Consider the following 14,159-nt stretch of genomic DNA (forward strand, 5'->3'; position numbering starts at 1 on the left):
TCAGTCCTGCATTTAGTGGGTGCCAGCTGTGTGCCAGGCACTATTCCAGGCACTGGCTGTGAGGAGCTGGACAGCCAGGACCCCTTCGCTTGAGGACCTTAGGCCGTGGTGAGGGTGACAGATGTCACCTCGCGATGATCATGCCAGTGCTGCAAAGGGGGGGAGTTCTGAGGATGTGTGACAGGTGGGGGGTGGCACTCTTCCCCGTGGGTCCTGGAAGGAATCAGCCATGGAGCCGACCCTGAGGGGTGCTGGGGGGAGCATTCCAGGCAGAGGGGCAGCTTGGAGGAGTGGTGGGGTGGGAGCGGAAGGATGTGGGAAGGGCTGGACCCTGGGGTCTGAGGTTGGGGCCAGCGGTGAGGTCGGGGGCCAGGTGGGCTGGCTCTTGGGCCTGAAGGCCAGAGTGGGGCTGCACTGGATTCTGGCCCCAGTGGGAGTGACTGGGGGTATTCCACAGGGGAGCCTCAGGCCTTGCCCCTGTGAGGTAGCTCGCGTGGTTATGGGGGCTGGGAGTGACCTGCTGTCTGCACGCTGGCGGCCCAGGAAGGCCAGTTTGGTGATGCCAGCCAGTCTGAATCTGGAGGCCTGAGACCTGGGGGAGAGGATGGTGTAAACCCCAGTCTGAGGGCAGGAGGAGGTGACAGGAGCTGTCCCAGCTCAAGGGGTGGGGCCAGAAAAGGGCACGTTCTCCCTCCCCTGCCTCGTGTTCTGTTCAGGCCTCGGGGACCAGATGGTGCCCTCCCACCTGCTCTCCTGCGTCCGCGATTCAATGCTGATCTCACCTGGAAACACCCCCCCAGACTTCCCCAGAAGTAATGTCCCACCTGGGCGCCCGGGGCTGGTCATGTTGACACAACAGTAAACATCACAGGGAGCGGTGACATGATGTGTGTGCCAGTGTGATCGGGGGGGGGGGGGGGGGGGGGGGCAGGGGGCACCCAGCGGGGATGTCCTGGGGAAGGAGGCTCCCGTTGTTGGCTGGACCGCAGCGCTTTCTATCCCAGCTCCAGGACGCGTGGACAAGCTCCCGGAGGGGCTGCGTTAGAGGATGAGGGAGACGGGGCAGCGCTTGCTATGCCTGGGATAGGAGACCCCCCTCCCTGTGCTTCCCCTTGCCCTGCGGCCCTGACTGCCCTAGGAAGGGGAGCTGATGGGGATACAGCTGGCAGCTCGGCAGGACCAGCAGACTTTGCTGCCCAGCTGGGTTTGGCCTGAGTCTTCCCCTCCCAGTGACTCCGGGCTGGTTCCACCGTGTCCCTGTCTGCCGTGGAACACGACCACAGGCCCAGGCACGCGAGCAAGGCCTGGCCCACGGGAGGCAGGAGGCCAGGGCCTCCTTTCAGCTTGTCTGATAGAGAGGCTTCTCTGCCCGTAGCTGGTGACTCACCGCTCTCCCGGGGCACACGTTCTGTCGGCGGGGGGGGGGGGGGGAGTCGGGGAATCACTGAACCCCGCCTCTTCGCCTTCATTTCCTGTGGAGGTAAACAAAGACCACCTAAGTGAGACAGACCGGCTGTATCTGCAGAGGCTGCTACATTCAAGGGCATCAGGCCACCCTCGCTGCATTTGGCAGGGACTTGAAGGCCGTCCCCAAGGGAGACAGGTTTATGTTGAAACAAACAACGCAAAAAAGGAGGCGTTCAACACCTGAAAAACGTACTACACCACATCCATAGAGCAAAGGACAGAAACTGTGTGATCATCTCAATGGATGTCGGAGGAGCATCTAACAAAACCCAGTATTCTTTCATGGTGAAAACACTCAACACGCTCAAAATAGAAGGGAACGTCCTCCGCCCAATAAGGGGCGTCCACAAATACCCACAGCTGACATCACACCTAGTGCTGAAAGTCTGAGAGCGTCCCACCTAAGATCAGGAGCGAGACAAGGACCCCGACATCCTGCCGCTATCTTTGTGTCGACTTCTGCTGTACAGCAGAGTGACTCAGTTATACACATATATTCCTTTTCACGTTCTTCTCCATTATGGCTCATCACAGGATATTGAATATAGTTCCCTGGGCTATACAGTAGGACCTTGTTGTTTGTCCATTCTATATGTAATAGTTTGCACGTGTAACCCCAAACTCCCGACCTCCCTGGTGGTCCAGTGGGTAAGACTCCGTGCTCCCAATGCAGGGGGCCCAGGTTCGACCCCTGGTGGGGGAACTAGATCCCGCATGCATGCCGCAACTAAGAAGTCTGCATGCTGCAACTGAAGATCCCGCGTGCCACCACTAAGACCTGGCGCAGCCAAAATAAATAAATAAATAAAATCCCAAACTCCCAATCCATCCCTCCCCCACTCTACCTCCCCCTTGGCAACCATAAGTCTATTCTGTTCTCTGTGTCCTTGAGTCTGTTTCTGTTTCGTAGATAAGTTCATTTGTGTCATATTTTAGAGTCCACATATAAGTGATATCATATGCTATTTGTCTTTCTCTTTCTGACTTACTTCACTTAGTGTGATCATCTCTCGGTCCATCCGCGTTTCTGCATACTCCTGCCGCTTCTACTCAACATTGTCCTGGAGGTTCTGGCCAGAGCACTGAGGCAAGAAGAAGGAGTAAAAAGGCACCCATATTAGAAAGGAAGGCTTGAACTATCTCTATTTGCAGATGACATGATGTTGTGTATGGAAGGTCCTAAGAGATCCACACACACAAAATTAAAACTAATAAGTGTGTTCAACAACTGGCAGCATACAAGATCAATATACAAAAATCAGTTTTATTTCTATACCTAGCAATGAGCAATCCAAACGTGGAATCATGACGACAATCCCATGTCTAACAGCAGCAAACGAACAAAATACCTAGGAACAAATGGAGCAAAAGAAGCGTAAGACTTGTACACTGAAAACTACAAAACGTTGTCAAAGGAATTAAAGAACATCTAACTAACTGAAAAGATAACTGGTGTTCATGGATCAGAAGACTTAATATGTTTATGGTGCCCATACTCCCCCAAACTGATCTACAGCTTCAATGAAATCCCTATCAAAATCCCAGCTGGCTTTTTACAATCTGATCGTAAAATTCATATGGGAATGCAAGGGCCCCAGAATAGCCAAAAGAGACTTGAAAAATAAGAAGAAAGTTGTTGGATTCACACTTCCCCATTCAAACTTACTGCAAAACTACAGAGGTCAAGGCAGTGTGGCACTGGCATTAAGGACAGATGAACAGATCACTGGAATAGAATTGAGAGTCCAGAAGTAAACCCTCACACTCATGGTGGGTTGCCACAAGGACACCGAGACAATTCGATGAGGAAAAGAACAGTCTTTTCAACAACTGGTGCTGGGACAGCTGGATATCCACAGGCGAAAGAATGAAGTTGCGGCCCTACCTCACGCTGTACACAAACATTAACTCAAAATGGGTCATGGACCTCAATGTAAGAGCTGAAACTATAAAACTCTTAGAGGAAAAAGTAAACCTTCGTGACCTCGTGTTAGACGATGGTTTCTCATATACAACTCCCAGAGCACAAGCGAAATAAGAAAAAAATAAGTAGGGTAATCCCTGGTGGTCCGGTGGTTAGGACTTGGCGCTTTCACTGCAGTGGCCCAAGTTCAATCCCTGGTCAGGGAACTAAGATCCCACAAGCCACGCGGCTCAGCCAAAAAAAAAAAAAAAAAGAAAAAGGAAAAAATAGGTAAATTGGACTTGGTCAAATTTTAAACTTTCGTGTGTCAAAGGATATTGTGTATTGATTGATATGATTTCAAATCCACTTGACGATTTAAGTGAAGTTGTTTTAATCCACTTGATTATGGCAAAGACAAAAAAAAGAAGTTGTTTTTAGAAGTAAAGTTGTTTTGGGGAGGAGGGATAAATTAGGAGGTTGAGATTAACATATACACTCTACTATATATAAGATAGATAATCAACAAGGATCGACTGTATAGCACAGGGAACTCTGCTCAATACGTTATAATAACCTATATGGGAAAAGAATCTGAAAAAGAATAGATATACGTGTACGTATAATCGAATCACTTTGCTGTACGCCTGAAACTAACACAACATTGTTAATGAACTATGCTCCAGTATAAAATTAAAATTAAAGACAAAACAAACAAAATAGAAGTAAAGTTGTTTTGATATAAGAATGAACCGTGTCAGGACGTAATGTTATTATCAGGGCTCAGCAGCTCAGGGCTCCTTGGGGGCTTATCAGTAAGAACCGTGTGAAAAAGCAGCTCTGGTGCCGGACATTAGGGCTGTAAATAACCAAGAGTCTGTGAGGACCGGGCGAGACTGCTGATCTAGCTCTCCGAAGCCCTTGGGGCATTAGCTCCCGCCCTGGTAAAGGTGATTGATTCCTTTATGAGCAGTGGTGACAAACGGTGCAGCCTTCTCTCCAAAGAGATCAGCCAGCCGGCCAACACCAGCACCGTGATTCCCTAGCAACGCGCTCTAGCAACGAGGGACTTTTATTTTTGCGCGGGCAGCGGGACATCCGCTCTCCCGAGAAACCAAAACTTTGTACACAAAAGGTACATCTCAACTGAATGTGGACGTTATTCCTTATACTTCCCCTTGGCTGGAACAAAGGGGTAATTAATCTATCATTTGTTTGGAGTATGTTATTTCTGTATTGGCTTTTTAAGAGACATTATCCTGTATGCTTGTGATATTATTATAACTCCCGCCGTGAACCTGTGTTAAATAAACTGTTGGCAAAGACAATCCCAGTCTCTGAGCATGAGCTGCCGCCCCCCTAAACAAAACAGATATCATCAAGAAAGTGGAGAGACAGCCCATGAAACGGGGAGACAATATTTATAAATCAGATATCTGATAAGAGACTAGTATCCAGAACATGTAAAGAGCTCTTAACAACAACAAAAAGGCAAACAACCCAACTTAAAAATGGACACGGGATCTGAATAAACTTTTTTCTTCTTTTTTTTTTTTTTGGCCGGCAGCTTGCAGGATCTTAGTTCCGCGACCAGGGATCAAACCCACTCGCTCGGCAGTGAAAGCACAGAGCCCTAACCATTGGACTGCCAGGGAAGTCCCCGAATAAACAGTTTCCAAAGAAGATAGATAGTAGCCAATAAACACATGGAAAGATCTCAACATCACTAATCATCAGGGAAATGCAAGTCAAAACCACCATAAGTAATCACTTCGCACCCACTAGGATGGCTATCACAAAAAAGACAGAAAATAACAAGTGTTTATAAGGATGTGGAGAGGCTGGATCCCTCAAACATTGCTGGTGGGAATGTAAAGTGATGCAGTCATTTTGGAGGACGGTCTGGCAGTTCCTCAAAATGCTAAATGGAGTTACCACATCACCCGGCAATGCCTCTTAGGTACATTCCCAAGAGAAACGAAACCATGCGTCCTCTCAAAAATGTGTCCAGCACTGTTCACGACAGCTAACGGGTGGAAACAAACCACGTGCCCACTGATGGCTGAACAGATACACAAAATATAGAGCAGCCGTACCGTGAAGTATCATTCAACCGTGAAGAGGAAGGAAGCACCGACACAGGCTACAATGTGGGTGACCCTGAAACCATGATGCTGAGTGAAAGAAACCAGTTACAGAAGGCCATGTGTTATATTTCTGCTTATGGGAAATGTCCGTTTTGGGGAAATGTCGAAAACAGGCCAATGCACAGATAGAAAGCAGATTAGCGGTTGCCTGGGGCTGGGGAGTGGGGGCGGAGGGAGTGAGTACTGATGTGTACCTGCGGGGTCTCTTCTTGGGGTGTTGAAACGTGAAATTAGGTAGTGCTGATGGTGGCACAGCTCCGTGAGCATATAAAAACCCCTGAGCTGTACATTTTAAAGGAGTGAATTTGATGGTAGGTGAATTACATCTCAGTAAAGCTGAAAGAGAAGGGAAGCTTCACTGTGTTCCGATCAGAGGCTGTCAGCCCTGGGGGAGATGGAGGTGGCTAACCAGCCAGGCGGCCCGTGGGAGTGGTTTGGGGGCTATTTGGCTTTCTCTGGGCGGTCCTGGGTTGGGAGCAAGAATAGGGAAGCCGGTGGTCCTGGCCACGGCCTGACCCTCTGGGCCGATTTCTGCAGAGGTTGTGGTTGGTCTTCCTGGACTTCTCATCTGGGTCAGACCTTGCTGTCATATGTGGTCTGTCCTTGTCCTTTGCATAGTCACCTCTTGCTCCGTGAGTCTAAAATAGGGATAAAGAATGCACTACATCGGGTGTGAGAGGCATGGTGGGGTAGGGTTATCTCTACTGACCTTCTCGGCCCAGCTCTCAACCGGGGGGCCCTGCCTTCACCCGGGGCGGGCCCTGCCCTCCTGGAGCTCCCACTTCATAAACTAGAGAATTGAGAGTAGTGACAGGAGCTCAGGAACGGCCGAGGTGATGGGACAGGACAAGCCCTCTGGGGGCGTCCTGGCCCGGGGGAGAGCAGAGACCCCAGGCCGTAGAGTGCCGCAGGGGAATGAGCTGGGAGAGGGGAGGGCTGGGGGTCTGGGGTTCTTCTGAGGGCGGTGGCAGGCCAGGGGACCCTGGGGGCTGGCAGGTGTGTTTTGGAAAGTGGGGCGGTCAAGGGCTCAGTAACTGCAGGAGTCCAGGCCAGCGCTGACTGTGCAGGATGAGGGGCAGAGATGGACAAGGGGTCTCAGGCCAGGAGGGCCTCCCTGCGTCTTGGGGGTCAAGGGAGGGAGGACAGGCCAGCCACCAGAGGGTGAGGGATAGTTTAGGGTTCGTGCAGGGAGGGATAGGGGCGTGATTAAGGGCACAGTGAGATGTCTCTTAGGAGACCCCCAAGGTGTAGAATCTGTCCCTCTGGGGCAGTTTGCGGTGACAGTGAGGGGCCTGGTCAGGCGTTTCGGGGGTCCACTGGCCTCCCCTTCAGTCTTGCCCTGGGTACGAGGAGGGGTGAGGGGCCCTGGGCCCAGACAGGAAAAGAGGCCTGGAGGCTGTGACCCTGGTTGCACTGAGGCTGGTGGGGCTCCACGGCCCAGGGTGGACATTGGAGTTCCCGCACCCTGACCCCCCACCAGCCATGGGACCCCCAGAGCCGCACAGCCACGTGCACTCACTATTCACAGGGGACCTCCTCCTGGTCAGCATCTGAGGCCTGAGGGCGGCCCGGCATCTGGTTACTGCTTAGCCTCCGGACCACTGGAAATCTTAGCCCAGGGCAGCTGGAGGAGGCCCTGCCCCAGGGAGAAGGACAGAGATGGTCCCTGTCCGGCTTGGGGGTGGGGGAGCCTCAGCTGAGGGAGTCAGGGGGCCCCTTAAACTTGTCCCTGGGCGCCCAGGCCCCCAACAAGAGGCTCCCAGGGTCCTTCTCCCTCGAACAAGCTCTGATGCCATTGCCTTGTTTATGTCTACATGATTAGGACCACGGAGAGGAACTCTGCATCCTGGCTGCCCTGCTGAGACCCGATGGAGAAAAGGGGCGGTGCCCAGAGAGGAAGGGATTCACGATTCACTGTCCAGTACCGGCTCCCATGTGGGCGGGGAGGGGGCCCCACGTCATGACGGGCCCGGAGTAGGGGTCAGGTCGGGTCTACTGAGAATGGGAAGTTTGGTCGAAGGGGGATCTTTCAACACTGGGACCAGGATGGCCCAGGCTACAGGGATCCCATTTGGTGGGCGCAGCAGAGAGTGGGGTCGGAGCCTTAAACCGTTGGTGCTTCCCGTTGAGGAGCTGGTGGGTCTCTCTGGAGGGAGGCCCAAGGCCCCTGAACAGCCTGCTGTGGACGAGGCGGGGTTGTGCAGATGGAGACGTAGGCTGGGGAGCGGAGGCGGGGTCCTCGGTGTCCAAACTGTGGTGGCGTGGGGTAATGGGGTTTCCGTTCTTAAGATTAAGGAAAACGAACAGCAATCAACACTGCCTACTCTCACTGCTTTACCGAACGACTCAGCTCTGGTTTCCAAATCAATACCAAATAATCAAATAACTGGGAGAGAACATTTAAAATCGATACCAGCCGATGGAGGTGGGAGGGCAGCAGCGGATGAGAGGCGGGCAGAGGTCCTGGGGTCTCGAAGGCCCCCCAACGAGCTGATATCTGACCTCGGGCAGTGGGGCCCCAGGGAGGACTCAGGGGAGGGCGGGACGCTCTCCAGTGTTTGGATGCCTTTGGTGGCGACTCTGAGGATGGATTCAAAATGTGTGTGTGGGGAGGGTCCTCCAGGGACCCAAGTGGGCGATGAGGAGGCCGGATGCAGTGACAGCATGACTACCGGGGGACAGGCCAAGGGACTTGCAAGAGAGGGCACTGAGGAATGTACCAGGCTTGGCTGCCTTGTGGGAGTGGAGAGGCCGTTTCCCGTGGGGGCACAGGTGCAGGGGAGGGTGGAGAGGGTCTGAGTCTGGGGGGGCCGGGGGCCCGATGGGGCCTCAGCAGGCAGGTGAGACGAGGCTGCCCCCCCCCCACCGTCCGTCCCTCTCCCCGGATTACACACCAGGGGCTCTCGGAAGGCGGGCGGGGGCAGGCAGGGGACTGGGGACACTGGATGCCCAGCCTGAGGTGCTGTACCTGGGATGATCCCAGCGTCTGGGTGCAGCCAGGGGACCTTTGACCTCAAACAACAGGCTCAGCTGGCCAGGCAGGTGGATGGGGGCAGTGAGTCCCGCAGCCCTTCTCCCTGGGGGCCGGTCCCCATCACCCACTTGGGCCAGGTGCTACTCTAAGTCCCCTTTAGAGCTGAGGCCCTGGCCAGAGTGCCTCCACTCCCGCTGGCCATGGGGGTCTGGACGGCGCGTGGGTCCGGTAGAGGCTGAGCCCTCGGCACCACCGGCCTCGCTGAAACTAGCCCTGGGCGGTGGGTCTCTGGCTTCCCGGCTCTCTGCCCTGCTCGCCCTCTGGGCCCCTTGCATCACTTCTAGGCTCCCATTCTCTTGCTGCCCCTCCTCCCCTCCCCACCTCTGAACTCGCCCAGCCCCGCTCACACCACAAAGCCTGGTCACACTGATCCCAAGAACTCCTGAGTCTCGGGAACACTGGAATGGGGGCCCCACTCGGGCCAGCCTCCCATGGGGACTTGGAGCCTTGGCCCCAGGTGGGCAGAGCAAGGACCCCAGCCGACCCAGCACTCAGGTGGGGTGGGTGATGGGGAAGGGCTCCGAACCCCCGAGCTTGGGGCTGGGGAGAGCGGAGGCTGCACCCCTCCCCGCTGTGCCCGGAGCAGGAGCAGGGGGAGAGGCGAGTCCTGGGGAGCCCCCAACGCCTAGCCTCCCCAGAGCGTCAGCCTTGGGGCCAGCATCTGTGCCCGATCTGGGCCCTGCTGCATCCTGGGGGCCATTTATGTTGCCTGGTATGGACTATAAGGGTTCAACCAACATATGTAAATGACTGAGCAAAACCCACAGCCCCCCACCCTCCTGGCCTGGCTGGTGGGGCGGGAGGGCGTGACACTGGGTAACTGACCACTCACAGTGCTGGGCTGGGCGGCCGGCTTCCCTCAGACCCCGCCCCGGGCCACAGGCCCCTCCCTGCTCCTTCGCCTCACAGAGCCCACGGGGTAGGAGAAGCTGGGGGAGCCATCTCCTCCCCGAGACGTGGCCCATCTCCGTGCTGAGGCTGCCGGTTCACTGCCGGTCAGTCTCCCACGCTCCTGGGCCGCCAGCATGTAGCTCCATCTTGTGCCACCCCCGTCTCATTTTCCTTGAGCCCCTCTGTACTGGGTGCCAGGGTGGGGACGCAGCACCCTTTGGGCTGGGGGTCTGCTCTGTCTCCGTCTGTAACTCCAGACTCCATGTTCCCCTCCCCCACCCTCATCCCCGAAGTGCATGGGGGTGTGTAAGGTGGAGAGGGTCCCGGGGGGCCAGAACGGAGCTGCAGACCTGCAGGTGTCTGCGGGCGTCGCCATCCGTCTAGTTCGGAGCCCCCTGCGGGCCCGTTCCTGCTGGCCCATGCATGAAGCCCCTCCTCACCCGGGGTCTGCCAGCCTCCCAAGAGTCCCCTCCCAGGGCAGGTGGGACGCCCTGCTTCCCTGCACGCCATGCCCAGGTCCGGGAGCACAGGCCTTGCCCCTGCTCCTCCCTCTGCCCTGTGCTGGCTCTGGGGCAACATGGAGCCATCTGTGGAAGTTTTCATCCTCCCTGGGCGATGCCCTGCCTGCACCCCACCTCCAGGGTTCCCGACTCCTCTCTGCCTGCTTATTTTATTATCTCCAAAATGTTTTCTGCAAATCACCCGGAAACCTGATTTTGGTGGTGAGGGAGCTGGGAGGACGGCGTGGTTACAGGGACAGACCTCTGATCACGGGGTGCAGGGCGGGAGACAGACCCGAGAAGTCCAGGACACAGTGACCCCCCACTTCCTCCCGGGGGATCATGGCCCCTTGGCCACAGGAGCCCGTGCAGAGCTGGCGCCCATCTTGAAGTACCTCCAGTTCTTTTCTTCTAACCGTTGAGTGTTCCCCACACTTTCTGCTCAGATTCCAGAGACGGGCACCCAGTGGCTCATCGGCTGTTATCGTTTTCACCCTTGACCAGGTCAAAGGATGCTGGCCAGACCCAGATGCTCTGCAGGGGCCCCGGGGGTCCAAGGTCGTGAGGGACAGAACACGGACATCTACGCATAAGGACGGACCTTGGTCCGACCCCTCCAGAGGCTGTGGGCAGGGCCTGGGCTGGGAGGCCCAGGGCTGGATTCCTGATGGAGCACCTGTACTTCTTCATGCTGCTGACCTTCCCTGAGCCATCAGGTCAAGCCGTGGGGTGTCTGCCCCCATCCCCCTCCAGCCAGCCCCCCCTGCATCACACCTGCTGGTCTGCTTCCTCTATGGGAGGGGTGATGTTATGGGTTGAATTGTGTCCCCGACAAACTCATATGTTGACGTCATAACCCCCAGTACCTCAGAATGTGACCGTATTTGGAAATAGGGCCTTTACAGAGGGAATTAAGTTTTTGATCTCAGGAGGCGATCACCCCGCATTTAGAGTGGACCCTAAATCCAGGGACAATTGTTCTTATAAGAGAAAGTCACAGGGAGGTTGGACACAGACACAGGGAGAAGGCCATGTGAAGATGAAGGCAGAGGCCGGGGGGACGCTTCTTCAAGCCAAGGAGCCCCACCTATCTCCAGCAAACCACTAGGAGCTGGGAGAGGGGCCTGGACCAGATCCTCCATCACAGCCCTCAGAGGAACCAGCCAAGCCCTCACCTTGACCTTGGACTTCCCGCCTCCAGGCTGTCAGAGGGTAAACCTCTGTTGTCCAGTTTGCCCAGGCTGTGGTATCTTGTTACACAGCCCTGGATGACTTCGACACTTAGATTTGGTTCTTTTTGGTGCCCAGGAATCCAAGGGCCAATCTAGCGATGTTTTAGTGCTGTCTTCCAGGACCCTTGCAGGGAGTTAAATCCTGTGTCACAGGGAGTGTTCAGTATCCACACACTTACTCAACTTGGTATCCCTTCCCCGTGGGGCGGCCCGCTCAGGACCCGACTTCTCCGGCCTCTCCCAGCCCCCGAAGAGGTCCTGCGGCTTCCTCTGCATCTGGTCCTCAACAGGTCTGAACCAGCTCAGGGCTTGTGGCGGCCTTGGTCCCGAAGGGGGAGGTGGGGTGGAATTCCACCACCATTACAAGGACAGAAGCCACGTGAGGGGGTTCATCGTGTGTGTCAACCTGACTGGGCCACGGGGGACCCAGACTTTTGGCCAGACCTTATCCTGGGTGTGTCCATGTTTCTGGAGGAGCTTAGCGTTGGAATGTGTAGACTGGATAAAGCAGGTGGCCCTCCCCAGCACGGTGGGCCTTGTCCAGTCAGGTGAAGGCCCAACTAGAACAAAAGGCTGAGTGAGAGGGAACTCCTCCAGCTTGATGGAGGAGCTGGGACACAGCCTTTTCCTGCCTTCAGACTCAGACTGAAATGTGGACCCTTCTCCGGTCTCGAGCCCACTGGCTTTTGGACTAGAACTGATACCATCTGCCCTCCTGGTTCTCCCACTCGCCAACTCCAGGTCCCGGGACTTGCCAGCCTCCCTGATGGCATGAGCCAATTCCTTGTAATCAGTCTCCTACGTACACACACGGTCTACTGGCTCTGTGTCTCTTGAGAACCCTGATGAATATGCTGTGTCTTTGGAATTGTTCCAAGAGTCTGAAGTCAGCAGGGGACCGAATCTCCATCCTAGGAGCCGGGTGTGCTGGATCTGGAGGGGACCAGCTCACGGTCGTCTTCTCCAACCCAGCCCTGTGCCCATCGCAGGTGGGACAACGCACTCAACGCCACTGACCTCCCATCGCCGGTGACCTTCACTCCACCTGCGAGCCCACTGTCACCCCTTGGGTGTCATCAGCCTCAGAACTGCCTCACCCGTGAGACTGAAGATCCCAGGCTCCTCACTTCCACCCTTCCACTTGCCCTGTGTTTATCTCGTACCTGCTTTGTCTTGAGCACCTACTTTGCTGCCGTTCCTGTCTTCACATCTTAGCCACAGCCTACAACAGCCATCCTTCACACTAATCGTGCCCTTGCTCGTGTTGATGCCGAAAACTTGGCCTCTGTGCACCGGTGCCGAATCGAATCTCGGAGACGGAGTTTTGGGTGGAGTAGAAGAGAATAGCTTTATTGCTTTGCCAGGCCAAGGGGGACACAGTGAGCTGCCCCCACCCTGAAAAACCATGTGTCCCAACCCGGGAGGATTTGTTGAGGAGTTTATAGCAGTGGTTCAAGGGCGGGGTTGCCGATAAGATCAGGGTTGTGTGTAGGGCCTGCGTTCCTTTAATCTGGCCTCGGGTGGTCTCCTGATGAGCTTCTCTGGTTCCTTTAATCTGGCTTCAGGTAGTCTCTTGACTTGGTTCTCTGGAGTGAAGAACGATAACATCTTCTGTTTGTTGGGGGTTTTAGTTCTGCAGAAGAGCTCAAAGATATTGTTATGTGCATCCCTTGAGGGGGAACCAGGACCCTATTGTTTCTTGACTGTTCCTCCCTTGTCTCTGCATCCCCTCCCTTCCCTGATTAGCAACTGTTTGCAAGGCTTCCTGCCCAGGAGCCCCACAGGGTCCTCCGGGCTTTCAGAGTCTGCGACTCCCGGAATGGACACCACACTCCCTGGGGGCCTTGTTAGGACCTGATTGCTCCAGCATTCCTGAGTCAGAAGTTCCAGGGTGGGGCCTGAGGATCTGCATTTCTACCCCGTTCAGGGGTTGCTACTGGTTCAGCCACCACACTCTGAAACTAGGCTATGTTGCAGTAACAAATACACCCTGAACTCCCAGGGTTCTTCTTTCTACCAGTCTCTTTCTAGCAGTCTCGTGGGCTGAGCACGTCTGCCTCATCTTCTGTTTTTGGAAACTGTGGCCTCCAAGGTCACCTTGAAAGGGGGGACCATGTGCGAATTAGCTTACTTCCCTTCCCCTCGAATCCCACTGGTCGGAATGCAGTCGTGTGATGCTGAGTGACCGCACTGACCGTAGGGGAGGCTGGGAATTGCAGTCTATCTGTTTGCCGAGCACCTAGTATTGCCTCTTCTACCAGGGCCCCTCTGCTCACCAGACAACTTCTTCTCACACACAGAACACATCCTCTTCCTCCCCAAAGCCCTCTGGCTATGGCATCCACCCCCCAGGTCCGAATCTCCAGGTGGTAACACAGCAGGTGGGGGTGAACCTCCTTCTGGTCCTGCAGCTTTTGACTTTAAAAGTTGACAGATTGTATCCGCGTCCTCAGGCCTCACCCTTACCTGTGCCCACGCTTTTGCTATGGGACTTTGGGGTGCCCTCCCTCCCACCGTGGTTCGGGAGCTTTGCCCCTTGACGCTGGTCTTAGTCACATGACTTGCTTTTGTTCTCACCAAGACAATACACCCACGACAGCCTTCTTGAGGATGAGACACGGGGGCGTGGAGCCAGCCAAGGTCTGGGCCCAGCAGCCTGACATGGCAGGGAGCCCAGCCGAGACCAGGCGGGTGGAGCCCCACCTCATGTGCTGCAAAGTGTACTGCCTGGTGTCACGGTGACGTGTGGATACTTGTTAATTTAGGTGTTTTGTTATGGCAGCACCCTACTTCAAAGAACCTTTTTCTCTGTTAGTCAGGATAGACCAGGTTATGCTGTGGTAACAAATAAGCCCTAGACTAAAATGATGTGGCACTGGCTTAGCAGACAGGCTGCTGGTGTTACAGAACCAAGCTTGGGTCTGCGCACAGGCGCAGTAAAGCCAATCTCCTGACCTCAGGTCACGGAAAAGGAAAGTGCAGCGT

This window comes from Eschrichtius robustus, chromosome 11 (assembly GCF_028021215.1).
Source record: "Eschrichtius robustus isolate mEscRob2 chromosome 11, mEscRob2.pri, whole genome shotgun sequence".
NCBI lineage: Eukaryota > Metazoa > Chordata > Mammalia > Artiodactyla > Eschrichtiidae > Eschrichtius > Eschrichtius robustus.